Source organism: Primulina eburnea, chromosome 18, assembly GCF_022965805.1.
Source record: "Primulina eburnea isolate SZY01 chromosome 18, ASM2296580v1, whole genome shotgun sequence".
Taxonomy (NCBI): Eukaryota; Viridiplantae; Streptophyta; class Magnoliopsida; order Lamiales; family Gesneriaceae; genus Primulina; species Primulina eburnea.
The window spans coordinates 16,255,331-16,264,814 of NC_133118.1; the positions used below are offsets into that span (position 1 = coordinate 16,255,331).

Here is a 9,484-nt window from a genome sequence, read left to right on the forward strand (position 1 = left end):
TCGTCCGAACAGGATTCGGATCGTCCGAGACAGGTGGTTGGAACCGTGGAAGACATGCAGGATTCGGATCGTCCGATCAGGGTTCGGATCGTCCGATCAGGGTTCGGATCGTCCGAGACAGGTGGCTGGACTCGTGGAAGACATGCATGGTTCGGATCGTCCGAAGTGTACCGGTTCGGATCTTTCGAAGTGGATCGGATCGTCCGAACGTTGGCTATAAATAGAGGCGCGAGGCTTCATTTGTTACTCGCCAATTCCGAGCGTTCCAGAGCGTTTTAGTTGTTTCCGATTGGTTTCTAGCCTTTTCCCGAGGTTCAGGTGCTAGTGAGGAGCTACTGGTTTTGTAGCGGAGCTGTGCTCTAGTTGGGAGCTAGCGGCATCAGCGGGCTGACGACGGACGCAGGTTCAGAGATTTCTGACAGATTGTTTTAGTGAGGTACGGAAGTACTATCCGAGATATCCTGGTCGAGTATACATTCTTATATGTGTTGCATGATTATTTGGTGCATTGATATATGTCATATGATGCATGCTATTATGTCACGCTTATTACTGCATGTTACATTTCATCTTGAGCCGTATCTCTTTCGAGATAGCCTTTATTGTTGAGCTGTATCTCTTTCGAGATAAGCTATATCTTGTGGGGCCGCTCAGCCCTGTCTTGTGGACGCATGGACACCGAGAGTACACAATGGCCGACGGGTCCGGAGGGCTTCGGTGATCCGGGACATTTTAGGTCCACGTCTGATCTTGTAGTGGATGCAGTGACCCAGAGGAGTACCGCGCGGCACTATCCACTTGGCGCCTCTAGACTGAGCATATTGAGATCTTTTGTGACTCCTGTTTCTTGACTACCCTGGTATCATATCATAGCATGTGCATTTCATATAGGCTTGTATACTCATGCTTTTGTACTGGGCGTTCTTATCGCTCACGTCCTCGGTTTTGTTTATCTTGGACACCCCATTCCCACGGGGCAGGCCTCAGGTTGGATGGCTCAGGAGGAGGAGGAGGAGGACGTTGAGTAGCCGGTTGAGTTATTTTCTTCAGTACTCTTTGATTCGATATGGTTGTACCGCATACTTTCATTTTTTTAGTTTGAGTTGTTCTGGATTTTCGATTGGGTTGTATAACTATCATTTGTTGACCTTTTCCGCCATTATCTCTGATTGTTTTTAATTAAGTTAATTGCATGCTTAGTTCTTGATTAGTAGGTGATTCTGGAACGGGTCACTACAAAACCTGTCCCCAAAAGAGAAGAGACAGACACTACAACAGATAATGACTCAACAGGCAATTGATAGGTGTGGTTTTCACGCGCTTTATTGCATTAGTTTTAGTTGTGTTTGCATTGTGCATGCATGCATTTCATTTACATTTTGTTCATTTTTGAGTAATCATTTGCATATCATCATGTCTCACTGTTGGGTGCTGAATTTGTAGGAAAAATGGTAGGAAAACCAAAAATGGAGCAAAGTGTACAAAATAGAAGGCAATGGACAGAATGAGCGGCGCCCGGGCGGTAATTTTCGACCGCCCGGGCGCGAAAGATGGATAGCTGTATAACTTGACAGAAAGGTCGGCGCTCGGGCTGTAATTTTCTACCGCCCGGGCGCGAGAGATGTCTTACGAAGGTCAAATTATAGAAGAGTCGGCGCTCGAGCGGTAGTTTTCTACCGCCCGAGCGCGAATGCCGCACATCCCAAGCAAGTTTACAGAAGGTGTGGCGCTCGAGCGGTACTTTTCTACCGCCCGAGCGCCACCTATTTTTGGAAAATATCATGCGCGATTCCTTGACTTATTGGAAGGAGATGGCTGATATGGAAGGGGGATTGGACGACTTTTGGAGATTATTCAGACATATTCTTCATCATTATTCAGCCACCACAAGTCTTGGAGTGCACTTTGCGCTTGGATTGAAGATTTGAAATTTTCCGGGCATCGTTCTTCGCGTTTTTCGTCACTTCTAGTATTTCTTGTTTAGTTTTAGCATTTGAACTTTGTTTGTTTATTTTCAATCATGAATTCTAGTAGCTAAACTTTAATATTTGTTGGGATTTAAGGGGATCCTACCCCAAACTTTGATCTGAATTAATTTATGTTCGATTGTTGCGTTCTTCTTGATTATACTATTGTTTAATTATGTTGTTAGAGCGTAGCTAACTTTAATAACGTTTTTATATTGCGAGTGAGTTCGATAGAGTAACTTGTGATAGGAACGAGTAGTATAATTCGTGGATCTACAATTTATATAGACATATGAAATTGGATACGCGTCGATAGTCATAGTCCTTAGGGTCGAATACTAGGGGATTTCGTAAATCGAAATGTGATTCACTCTTGATAAATAATTAAAGACATTTAATTACTTCATTGAGTCGAATTAGTTTAGCATAGCTCGAGAGAGTGTGTACAATTGAATAAGAAATCTTGTCGGAAGCATATAATCACTATCGAACGAATTAATTAATTAAAGAGGGGTAGGTGAACCGATATTCCCAACAAATTCGTTTCTCATTGAATTTTACTCAACAAATTCATTTTACATGTTCGGTGTATTGTCGGTGTATCAATGAATTGTGAGGCCTATCGTGCGGGCAAATCACTTTGAAATCAAGCCACCCATAATCCAGATGATTCAGAACACAGTCCAATTTGGAGGAACTGCATTAGATGACCCAAACACTCACATCACGGATTTTCTTGAAATTTGCGATACTTTTAAATTCAATGGAGTTTCTGATGATGCTGTTAGGTTGCGTTTGTTTCATTTCTCCTTACGTGATAAAGCTAAAGCGTGGTTAAATTGTTTGCCTGTAGGTTCGATCGCTACATTGGAGGACATGGCGAAAGCATTTCTTATCAAATACTTCCCTCCCTCCAAGACCATGAAGCTGCGGGCAGACATTACAACATTTTCTCAATTCGATCAGGAATCTTTATATGAGGCATGAGAACCCTTCAAGGATCTACTAAGAAGATGCCCACATCACGAGTTGCCAATTGGGTTAGTTTTTCAACCTTTTATTATGGTTTACTTACTCCTAATCGTACTATGATAGATGATGCTGCATGTGGAAACTTGTTGAGGAAGACTGCGGAAGAAGGATATGAGTTGTTGGAGGAAATGGCTGCTAGCAGCTATCATCCTCAATATGAAAGAAACAACCAGCGGAAGAGTGCAGCAGTTCACCAGATAACTGATTTTTCTGCTATTACTGCACAACTTGATGTTTTAAACAGGAAACTAGACAGCTTGAATGTGGGTGGCACGTCGATGCGTCTTCAAGAGATATTCTGTAAAAAGTGTGGAGGGGAACACTATGCGAAGGACTGTCAAGATGACAATCCATTCTATGTGCAAAATGAGGCACCGGTGAATCAAGTGGGAGTCCAAAACCGCCCAAGGAATTACCCTTATTCGAACACATACAATCCTGGGTGGAGGCAACATCCCAACTTCTCATGGGGAGGTCAAAACAGTCAGAATAGACCGCAAGGAGGACAACAATATGAGAAACAACCGATGTACAGATCCGATCCTCCTAGAGAAGAAAAGTCCAACTTGGAGCAAATGATGTCTAAATTTATTTCATCCACTGAAACTAGACTTCAAAACCAAGATGCATCGATAAAAGGGCTCGAGAATCTAATTGGACAGTTTGCAAAGATGATAGCAAGTAGAGAGCCGGGCTGTAGTAACCCGAATTCTAAATTGGGTAATTAACGGATTAATGGTGATTAAGAAGGTTTAATGTGTAACTTTGACCGTGGTCATGATCGGACGGACCGAAGATGGTTCGGAAGCACCGAAGAGTTCGGACGATCCGAAGTGGGTTCGGTGGATCCGATCATGAGGTGTCAAGAGCAGCTGGACACGTGCAAGTTCGGAAGGTCCGAAGTGTAGGTTCGGTGGATCCGATCATGAGGTGTCAAGAGTCGGTGGACACGTAGGAGTTCGGACGTTCCGAAGTATGTTCGGTGGATCCGAACATAGCCTATAAATAGTGCTCGGATTTCCTCATTTTGGATTGTCATTTCTTGAGTTGTGTCTCCTATTTGAGAGGTTTGGAAGGTTTCTAGGGTTAGTTTGTCAGTCGAGCGTTAGCCAAGAGCTGCCAGGAGTGGTAGCGTAGCGACGCCTGAATTTCGAGGCAATCGACATCAAAGGGCTGTCGACGGACGAAGGTAAACCCTAAACCTTTGGTAGTACTGGTTTTGCTAGTCGAGCATGGTAGCATTGTTCATTGGGTATGCTTTTGATGCGTAGGCTTGTTCTAGACCTGATTAGCGGTGTTGCGTAAGGCTAGGCTTGCTGTGATAGAGGTACGAAAGTACTATCCGAGATATCCTGGTTGAGTATACATTCTTATATGTGTTGCATGATTATGTGGTGCATTGATATATGTCATATGATGCATGCTATTATGTCACGTTTATTACTGCACGTTGCATTTCATGTTGAGCCGTATCTCCTTCGAGATAGCCTTTACTGTTGAGCTGTATCTCTTTCGAGATAAGCTATATCTTGTGGGGCCGCTCAGCCCTGTCTTGTCTTGTGGACGCATGGACACCGAGAGTACACAGTGGCCGACGGGTCGGGAGGGCTTCGGTGATCCGGGACATTTTAGGTCCACATCTGTTCTTGTAGTGGATGCAGTGACCCAGAGGAGTACCGCGCGGCACTATCCACTTGACGCCTCTAGACTGAGCATTTTGAGATCCTTTGTTACTCCTGTTTCTTGACTACCCTGGTATCATATCATAGCATGTGCATTTCATATAGGTTTTTATACTCATGCTTTTGTACTGGGCGTTCTTATCGCTCACGTCCTCGGTTTTGTTTATCTTGGACACCCCATTCCCACGGGGCAGGCCTCAGGTTGGACAGCTCAGGAGGAGCAGGAGGAGGACGTTGAGTAGCTGGTTGGTTAAGTTTATCGTTACTATTTTGTTTCGATATGGTTGTACTGGATATTTTAGTTTGAGTTATTCTAGACTTCGATTGGGTTGTATAACCATTATTTGATGACTGTTTCCGCAATTATCTCTGATTGTTGTTAATTAGGTTAATTGCATGCTTAGTTCTTGCTTAGTAGGTGATTCTGGAACGGGTCACTACATTTATGGTATCAGAGCATGCTTACGATTTTGGGATATAGAATTCTGTTTTGGGATTTTTGTTGACCATTTTACCATTTTTCCCCCTTCTATGTTGTAGCGATGGCTGACCACTTTGGTGACGAGAGTAGTCAGGGGAGTGTAGGTCGTTGGGGTGATCAGGACGATAGTAGGCGTCATCGTGACCGTGAACATCGTCATCGTCGGGATGGTCCTAGGCGTTTTGAGTTGCATCGTTTTCTTCAGATGGGGCCTAAGCCTTTAGTTGGCGGTGAGACTCCCGATGATGCTGAGGATTGGTTAGAGCGCATGGAGAGTTGTTTCCGTGCATTCCAGTGCACCGAGGAGCAGAAGATAGAGACCCTTAGTTTTCTTCTTGAGGGCCGTGCTCGCAAGTGGTGGCGATCGACTTCTGCCGATAATCCAGTCCCAGGGTAGGGTGACTTGGGCCGTGCTCGCAAGTGGTGGCGATCGACTTCCGCCGATAATCCAGTCCCAGGGTAGGGTGACTTGGGCCGATTTCCGTGCGGCTTTCATGCAGCTGTATTTTCCTCCAGCCCTTCGCCAGGCGAAGACGATTGAGCTCCTGAACCTTAAGCAGGGGAGTATGTCTGTTGATGAGTATCAGCAGAAATTCTTCGAGTTGTTACCCTTCGCTCCTCATATCAGTGGCAGTTCTGAGGCCAAGTATGACCATTTCCTTCAGGGTCTTAACCAGGAGATCTTTGACCGAGTCACTGTCTGTGATAATCCTACTTCGTACGATGGGTTAGTGAACCGGTGTCGCCAGGCAGAGATCAGTCTCCAGCGTGGTAGGGCTATTCTTTCTTCTAGACCTCCGAGTACTTTGAGTCCTCGATCTCAGTCGTTCAAGAAATCTGGTTCTTCTTCTTCTGGATCTGGATCACGGTCTAGCGGTGTTTTCCGCTTTGGTGAGAAGAAGGATGCTTGTGTGCATTGTGGGAAGAACCATCCATCGGAGCAGTGCCGATCAGCCGCGGGAGCTTGTTTTCAGTGCGGAGAGATGGGGCATATCAAGAAGAATTGTCCTCAGTTGCGAGGTGGAGCAGGATCTGGTTCCGGATCTCAGGCGACTGTTCAGCAGAGGAGGCAGGGTCAGGCAGTGGGTAGTTCGAATCTTCGACCTCGTGCCCAAGGTCAGGTTTTTGCGCTGAACCAGGATCAGACTGCAGATTAGACAGGGAGAGTCAGGTACTTTTCGTTTATGCGGTATTCCTGCTTTTGTTCTTATTGATACCAGAGCATTTCATTCATTCATTTCTGCACGATTTGTTAAGCGTCATAAGTTACCGTTTGTTTCCCTAGACGTCATTCTTTCTGTTTCTACCCCGATGGGTCATTCGGTGTTAGCTAAGCGTCTAGTGATGGGTTGTCCCTTAGATTTTGAGGGTAACGAGTTGACTGCGAATCTTATGATCCTGGAGATGGAAGATTTTGATTGTATTTTGGGTATAGACATTTTGACTACCTACCGAGCTAATGGGGATTGTTACCAGAAGCTTGTTCAGTTTCGTACGACTGAGAGCTCTAGTTGGTTTTTCTATGGTGAGGGAGCGCGACCTCCGATGCCAGTGGTTTCTGCTCTGAAAGCCTGTCGTGCTTTAGAGTCGGGCGGGGAAGGCTACCTCATGCGATTGATTCGTCCACAGGTATTGTTGGTCTAGATGATATTTCCAAGACTGCATTTCGTACTCGATATGGGCATTACGAGTTTCTAGTTATGCCATTCGGATTGACGAATGCGCCAGCGGTGTTCATGGATTTGATGAACCGAGTATTTTGAGATTATGTTGTTGTTTCATTTTGTTCATCCTCTAAGCTTGATTTCGAGGACGAAATCTTTTAAGGGGGGGAGAATGTAGTAGCCCGAATTCTAAATTGGGTAATTAACGGATTAATGGTGATTAAGAAGGTTTAATGTGTAACTTTGACCGTGGTCATGATCGGACGGACCGAAGATGGTTCGGAAGCACCGAAGACTTCGGACGATCCGAAGTGGGTTCGGTGGATCCGATCATGAGGTGTCAAGAGCAGCTGGACACGTGCAAGTTCGGAAGGTCCGAAGTGTAGGTTCGGTGGATCCAATCATGAGGTGTCAAGAGTCGGTGGACACGTAGGAGTTCGGACGTTCCGAAGTATGTTCGGTGGATCCGAACATAGCCTATAAATAGTGCTCGGATTTCCTCATTTTGGATTGTCATTTCTTGAGTTGTGTCTCCTATTTGAGAGGTTTGGAAGGTTTCTAGGGTTAGTTTGTCAGTCGAGCGTTAGCCAAGAGCTGCCAGGAGTGGTAGCGTAGCGACGCCTGAATTTCGAGGCAATCGACATCAAAGGGCTGTCGACGGACGAAGGTAAACCCTAAACCTTTGGTAGTACTGGTTTTGCTAGTCGAGCATGGTAGCATTGTTCATTGGGTATGCTTTTGATGCGTAGGCTTGTTCTAGACCTGATTAGCGGTGTTGCGTAAGGCTAGGCTTGCTGTGATAGAGGTACGAAAGTACTATCCGAGATATCCTGGTTGAGTATACATTCTTATATGTGTTGCATGATTATGTGGTGCATTGATATATGTCATATGATGCATGCTATTATGTCACGTTTATTACTGCACGTTGCATTTCATGTTGAGCCGTATCTCCTTCGAGATAGCCTTTACTGTTGAGCTGTATCTCTTTCGAGATAAGCTATATCTTGTGGGGCCGCTCAGCCCTGTCTTGTCTTGTGGACGCATGGACACCGAGAGTACACAGTGGCCGACGGGTCGGGAGGGCTTCGGTGATCCGGGACATTTTAGGTCCACGTCTGTTCTTGTAGTGGATGCAGTGACCCAGAGGAGTACCGCGCGGCACTATCCACTTGGCGCCTCTAGACTGAGCATTTTGAGATCCTTTGTTACTCCTGTTTCTTGACTACCCTGGTATCATATCATAGCATGTGCATTTCATATAGGTTTGTATACTCATGCTTTTGTACTGGGCGTTCTTATCGCTCACGTCCTCGGTTTTGTTTATCTTGGACACCCCATTCCCACGGGGCAGGCCTCAGGTTGGACAGCTCAGGAGGAGCAGGAGGAGGACGTTGAGTAGCTGGTTGGTTAAGTTTATCGGTACTATTTTGTTTCGATATGGTTGTACTGGATATTTTAGTTTGAGTTATTCTAGACTTCGATTGGGTTGTATAACCATTATTTGATGACTGTTTCCGCAATTATCTCTGATTGTTGTTAATTAGGTTAATTGCATGCTTAGTTCTTGCTTAGTAGGTGATTCTGGAACGGGTCACTACACGGGCACCTTGCCAAGTAATACCGAGACTAATCCAAAAGAGCAAGTGAAGGCCATTGAGTTGAAGAGTGGGAAAATTTTGGAGTCAAAGGGAAAAGAAAAAATTCAAATACCGGATGAACTGACTGAGACATCTAAAGGTAAGTCTTCTAACTCTACACCAGCACCCACTGCACAACCTAAAATTTTTATACCTCCTCATTTTCCTGCAGCATTGAAAAAAGCGAAACTAGATGCACAATTTGGTAAATTTCTTGAGGTATTTAAAAAATTGCATATCAATATTCCCTTCGCCGTTGCTTTAATGCAAATGCCAAGTTATGCTAAATTTTTGAAGGACATTTTAGCTAATAAGAGGAAGTTGGAGGATCACATGACAGTGAACTTAACTGAAAATTGCTCCGCTTTGGTGCAAAACAAAATCCCACCGAAACTAAAAGACCCAGGGAGTTTCTCTATTCCTTGCATGATTGATGATGTTTTTTTCATAAAGCGTTATGCGATCTTGGTGCAAGTATTAATCTTATGCCATTTTCTGTGTTTAGGAAACTTGGGTTGGGAGAGCCTAAGCCGACGAGGATGTCCTTGCAACTGGCTGACAGATCTGTCAAGTACCCCCGCGGAGTGATTGAGGATGTGCTAGTGAAAGTGGACAAGTTCATTTTTCCTACGGATTTCGTGGTTCTCGACATGGAGGAGGATACAGAGATGCCTCTAATTTTGGGGAGACCGTTCCTTGCAACTGGCAAGGCACTGATTGATGTGCAAGAAGGGAAGTTGAGATTGAGAGTGGGCGAGGAAGAGAATACTTTTGATGTTTTTAATGCACTTAAGCACACACTGCACTCTGAAAGTTGTTTTAGAATTGATGCCTTTGACTCTCTTGTGTCTCACTATGTGCAGGATGCTCTTAGGCACCCTTTGGAAGCCACTATCACTACTGAATTGGGAAAAGAGGAATTGGATGAAGAAAAAGCTGAAATAGTGGCACACTTTAATGCCAACCATCCATGGAGAAAGCCAATGAGGATGTGACTGGAGGATCTTGAAGAATGAAG

General features: G+C 44.8%; 1 non-coding gene across 1 annotated transcript; it reads right to left on the minus strand.

Annotated features, from left to right (window-relative positions):
- Positions 1 to 2,892: 2,892 nt before the first annotated feature.
- Positions 2,893 to 2,998, minus strand: LOC140820341 (small nucleolar RNA R71). The gene has a single exon (XR_012115418.1). It is a non-coding gene; the product is annotated as a small nucleolar RNA R71 (small nucleolar RNA).
- Positions 2,999 to 9,484: the final 6,486 nt, after the last annotated feature.